The 6,290-nt window shown below is 42.7% G+C and overlaps 1 protein-coding gene across 1 annotated transcript in view; it reads right to left on the minus strand.

The window, feature by feature from the left end:
- RHOJ (ras homolog family member J) overlaps positions 1-6,290 on the minus strand; it is a 71,701-nt gene that overhangs the window by 7,857 nt on the left and 57,554 nt on the right. The gene's annotated exons all lie outside the window — the stretch shown is intronic.

Consider the following 6,290-nt stretch of genomic DNA (forward strand, 5'->3'; position numbering starts at 1 on the left):
GACAGGAGGGACAGGTGGAAACTGGGGCAGACCTGAAGCACACACCCCTTCTAGAGCTAGCAGTCTTACCCAGCTGTGGACAACATCATTGCCGTGGTTCGCTGTTGCCCATCTTTGTACAGTTGGACTTTTGGATTTTTAGTTAATAATTACCAATTTAGAAAATACTCTGTGGGCCAACCAAGACACTAATGTGTGAGTTCTTTGTCAGCGACTAGCCAGTTCACAATGCGTGGACTAAAGGAATTTGTAGTTTAGCTTAGGATAGAGTGGGAACAGCCCCAGAAGGAAAATGAATTGTTGAAGGGCACCCAACCAGAAAGTAGAAGAACTAGACCAGAATCTGGGTCTCTTGGCGTGTATTCTTTTCTTTGTTTCATGATGATTACCCTTATCACTCAACTCTGCAAGAAGCTGGTCAAGGGGCGCCTGGGTGGCTCAGTTGATTAAGTGTCTGCCTTTGGCTCAGCCTGGGATCGAGACCCACGTGGGCTTCTCCCTCTCCCTCTGCCGCTCCCCCTGCTTGTGCTCTCTCGCACTCTCTCTCAAATAAATACATAAATAAATAAATAAAATCTTAAAAAAAAAGAAGCCGATCAAAAATTAAGCATGAAATAAAGTTTTTCTGGTTGGGTCCAGATACTATGCACTTTTTTTTTTCCCTATAAAGAATAGATACTGTGTGAGCTAAAGGAAAATACCCACAGGAAAGATGTTGGATATTAAGAACCTATCTTATGGTTTCATTTTAACCATGGTTTGGCCTTTGGATTAAAAGATGGCTTTTTTATCTGCAACTGATGAATCACTAAACTCTACCTCTAAAAGAAACAAACAAAATGGCTTTTTAAAATCATTAAAAACAGTTGGATGCAAAAGAGGGATAAAAAATAGAGAAAATTTTCCTAGCAATGTCATGAAAGATCATTGATTACGTTTTGGGGTTGTAGCCAGCGCTGGCTATGAGCGTGTGAAACGCACACCACTCTAGTGAAGATGTCAACTGAACGACTGCCTGTAATGTGCTGCCTCTTCTCTGTCATTCTGAAATATACCCACAGAGAGTGCTGTGGGGCCATCCGGCCTGGAATGCCTCCCCGCTATGATCCCAAGCCTCACTTGATTCCGGAAATTACAGGGGAGCTGGGCTCAGTTCACACGCGGGGCTCTGGGCCATCCGATCCTGCAAGACGGGTGGGGGGCTTGTGTTGTCTGCCCCCCAGAGCTCTGCTAACAGCATGGCACAGCTTGCCTTCTGAAGGTGGAGGAGGAGCCCAGATGCGTCTGTCCCAATTCAGATATTTCTGAAGATAATGGAACAGTGGATCAAGGCATTATTGTGTAACTGCGTTAATATAACATTGTTAAGGACTGAGAGTTCCAGGAAAAGTAGCCAACAGATTTTGGGTGTGATTCGGGAACTATGTGTAAGAAAGAGAACCCAGTTAGGAGGTGAGTATTTTGTTAACCATGTGTCAAGTGCTCTGGGTCAGAAAGAAGACTTCATTCACCCTCGTTCAGGGAAAAGGCACAGCCATGTTATAGACATTGCTAAAAATAAACCACCTCATTAATGACCTCAAAAGTATGAAATGGAAAACTGTCTCAAGGAAACATGGCTTTCCTTACAGCTTCCTCGTCCTCTTGGAGCAAAGTGACCTACATAGCCAAATATTTACAACAATCTGTAAGAGCTCAGGATTTGTGGATGCTTGTTTAGATACACATGTTAGCAATCTGTGACATGCTTTGCCAAAATGATTTATTTTCCAGAAAAAAAAAATAGAGATTGAGGAATGTACACTGAGAGAACACTTTTCTCATAGCTTTATGATAGCTGAAATTTATCACTCCCAAGCTGGGAAATTTATCAGACATGTAGAGAACATACAAGAGTCTGACAAGAAGAAATTAAACAAACAAATGGATCAACAAAACCCACAGTGACCAATCGAGTGAAAGAAAACCTCCTACTTCTTCCAGGTTGTCTTGGTGGAGGTAGGACATGTTATAGAATAAAATAGAGTGTAATTGGAAGGAATAAAGGCAAAGACAGGTCTTCCCAGCTATAGATGCCTCTGAGAGGCGCATGAATTTAATGACAACTATAGTTTGCTGAGCTGGACCTCACGTTTCTTGGGTCACTTAATCCTTGTAAGGACTTTGCAAGGTAGGTCTGTCACCATCCTCATTTGCAGCTCAGCAAACTGACACCAGAGAGAAGAGGTTCCCTCCGGAAGGGCACATGACTAAAACAATGTCAGAGGTTTGAATTTGTTCCCTGAGCCAGAGTCTTAACCACTCTGTGGGGCTGCCTCTAGCAAGTGAAAAGAAATGTGGCCGAAAGAGCAAAACTAATGAACAAACGGAGATGTTGTTTTGGATGTAATGAGGGTGATGAGAGAGGATGGGGTGAAAGAGTAAGGCATTTCCTATAAATGGAGAGAAGAGAAAATATTAGTGGAATAAACAGAGGAAGCTGTTATCTCAACAACCAGTGAATAACTGAGAAGTTTTTTCTCGCTTATTTAAGAATTAGGAAAGGTACAGGCAATTTGAAAGCCAAGAAAAGGAAAAGGAACCCAAGAGCTTGTGCGATAAATTTCATCATAACGAATTGCTCAAAGAGGAAAAATGTTTCTAGGCTGGATGGATTTGCAGCTGGTTTTTTTGTAAGACTATAAAGCAGCGATTGCCAGCACAGGGGTGGCTAGATAATGTGAGTGCACTGCTTGAGTGTGTAGGTAATATGGAGTGGTGGGGATTGTGGCAAACTGAAGGTTACATACCTTGTCTAAAAGACTGTTGAAGGATTGCAGTTGATGAGGAAATGCTGGCCTAGTGTTGTCAGACCTTCTGATTTTTTTTTTTTAGAAGACAGAAATGTGTATCTTCATGAAAACTTTCCGTTGTTCAATATTGGCCACTAGATCACATTAAAAATACACGTGTGGACTGATGAAAGCATTTGTGGGTGAAATTTGGCTCATCACTTGCCAGTGTACTCCCTATGCTTTAAAGGATGCCTTTACATGTACTGGTCTCTCTATTTGGACTTTTTTTCTCCCTAGTCCCCAACTTTGTCCACTTGACAAACTTGTCCTTATCCTTCAAACCTGGCTCAGATGTCACCTGCTCCAAGAAGTTGTCTCAGGATCCTCCTTCCCTGAATGTGTCCATCACTCCCTCCCCCCACCCCCGCCCCACCTGCTACCTCAGTACTAAGTATTCATTCGGGGGGCGTGCTTTTGTTTGCTGGTCACCTTCCTCTTTTGGCCTATGGGCCTCTTGAGGGAAAGGGCTTCATTTCGGCAACCCAGATCCCAGCCGTGTAGTAACCACTTTTCAATGACCATGAGAAAAAGAAGTGATGGCCAGCACATAAAACAAGGAGGGTAACGGTGACTTTTGCAGTCAGTAGGTGGGTATTATTATTATTATTATTAAAGATTTTGTTTATTTATTTAACAGAGAGCAAGAGGGAGAGATCACGAGCCAGAGGGAGAAGCAGAGGGGGAATCAGACTCCTCTTTGAGCAGGGAGCCCGATGCGGGGCTCAATCCAGGAACCCATGACCTGAGCCGAAGGCAGATGCTCAACCGACTGAGCCACCTAAGCACCTCAGTAGGTGGGTATTAAAGACTCCGGTCGATTAAGAGACTGAACATTGAGGAACACCTGGGTGGCTCAGTCAGTTAAGTGTCTGACTCTTGGTTTTGGCTCAGGTCATGATCTCAGGGTCGTGGGATCAAGCCCTGTGTTAAGCTCTGTGCTCAGTGTGGAGTCTGCTTCAGATTCTCTCTCCCTCTCCTTCCTGCTCACTCTCAAATAAATAAATAAATAAATAAATAAAACCTTAAAAAAAAGATGATTGAACACTGATTACAGGATTTCTGCAGCAATTTTGCTGCTTTAAACCCACTGGTGCATGCCTGTTCCAAAGCCAGCAGGTAACAGGTACCAAGACAAAGAGTGAGAACAACAGTAAGAAAGGCACAGAGTGAAGAAGACAGCAGGGTAAGGCAAAAAGAGGCCAGAGGCTGAAAAAGGGGAAACATTTTGTCAAGAAATACCTTAGGAAGTCTGAACTTAGAAATTCAGGTTCAGGTTGTGTCAGATGGAATTGGGAAAGAGAATGCACCAAGAATTATAATCTTGAAGCTAAAGTGTAGCAAGGCGCCTGGCACACACTAGGTGTTCGGTGAGTTATTGACAAGTAAACCCAGGAATAGTAAAGACATGTGCAGATGAGGAAAGCTGGCTGGAGATTAAGAAATGCAATAATGACAAGAAGAGGGAGGATAAAACAAGTAGAGGGATAACAATGAATATTTATCATCAATTGATACAAAATATTTATGTAAATGTGATTGACTTTTGACCAATGTAAAGAATTATAAATATGTATGATATGAAAATATCCTTTAAAAATAAAATGCCCTTTGAGACTAAAAAGAGATGATAGATGAAAAATGCTTTGGAAGTTGAAAAGTACTGAACAAAAGGAATCAAATATGAAAAATCTGAACTTGCAAACCATTTAAACTACGGGGGAGAAGATGCACATTAAAATATGGGGCTTCAGTATGTAAAAAAGAAGCCCCAAACCTAAGGGTTTTTTTTTTTTTTTCAGAATCTAGGAGGGAAGCAGAAGAGCATGGTGGTCAAAGCAGTTTCATATCCCAGTTCTGCCACTTTCTAGCGGTGTGACCTTCACTTCTCTGAATCTCAGTTTCCTCTAGGAACTCTAAGGAACTAATAATACACACACCTCAGGGGGTTGCTGTGAGGATTAATTAAGACAAAGCATGCAAAGTGCTTGGCAAAATGCCTTGCACACAGCAAACACTCCATAGATGTTAGCTGTTATTATAAACTACTTGACAGGAAAGTCAGGCAGCAGAGAAACTTAAAGCATCTCTATAATTACACGCATTGTGATGAAACAAGTTAAACTCTTGCTTGGATTTCTTCTAAATTGGATTGTGTAAGCTAAACATGATTCTCTCCGTATCCGAGAGCAGTTGCTAGGAGAAACTGGCAAAAGGCAGTAAAGTGGTGAACTCAGCCATTGTTCCTAAAATAAGTATGAAATGAGATGGGAGGCTTTGGAGTGACTTCTTTTCAAAGGGAAAAACAACTTCCTAAATGAGAAGTCAGGCCAGGACGCCAACATTATGGTGGAGATAGGACAGAAGCAAGGGACACAGAGACCAAACTCCTGCAAAATGCACCAGCTGATTCTCTGGGGGGAGAGGGGGCCGGCCTCCTCGTTGTGAAAAATGCATAGCTGGGAATCATATACAATAGTCTGTGGAGCTATATGTCCATGTGCCTTAGTAAGGGAAGTTAAGCTGAATGTGTGAGGAGGAGGTAGAAGAACCTATAAGCATGTACCCATTTTACAGGAGGCAAAATAAATGGTTGGAGGAGACAGTTTACACCATGGTCAGGTGCACAGGGATGACACCCACAGATCTGGATTAAAGTTGGTCGTGTGATTATCAGCTGTGTGAATCCAACATGTTCATCTCCCTAAGACTCTGTTTCCTCACCTGCAAGATGAGACAAACACTATCTGCTTAAGAGGGTTACTGAAAGGCTGAAATGAGACAGAGCCTGTAAAGTGCTTAGTATTATAAGAACTTGGTGAATGGCTCATACTGGTAGTTCTGACATGATAGTCACAGAAGTAGGAAGTGTTGTCCCAAGTATGTGTGAGACATTCTCATGCAGCGTCCATAAAAACACAATTCTATTTAATTCATTTCTATTTGAGTGTATCACTTAGTCCTGGTGCCTATAAGAACATTTTAAGAAGAGAAATGCATACATATAGGGGCGCCTGGGTGGCTCAGTCGTTAAGCGTCTGCCTTCGGCTCAGGTCATGATCCAGGGTCCTGGGATCGAGCCCCGCATCGGGCTCCCTGCTCCGCGGGAAGCCTGCTTCTCCCTCTCCCTCTCCCCCTGCTTGTGTTCCCTCTCTTGCTGTGTTTCTCTCTGTTAAATAAATAAATAAAATCTTAAAAAAAAAAAAAGAAATGCATACATCTTTATTCACAAAGAATTTGTAGGTAATCTTCTTCTTTTTTTTTTTTTTAAAGATTTTTTATTTATTTATTTGACAGAGAGAGACATAGCGAGAGCAGGAACACAAGCAGGGGGAGTGGGAGAGGGAGAAGCAGGCTTCCCGCTGAGCAGGGAGCCCGATGCGGGACTCGATCCCAGGACCCTGGGATCATGACCTGAGCCGAAGGCAGACGCTTAACGACTGAGCCACCCAGGTGCCC

The sequence above is a fragment of the Leptonychotes weddellii genome, chromosome 9 (genome assembly GCF_054177405.1).
Source record: "Leptonychotes weddellii isolate Sample4059 chromosome 9, ASM5417740v2, whole genome shotgun sequence".
NCBI classification, from domain to species: domain Eukaryota; kingdom Metazoa; phylum Chordata; class Mammalia; order Carnivora; family Phocidae; genus Leptonychotes; species Leptonychotes weddellii.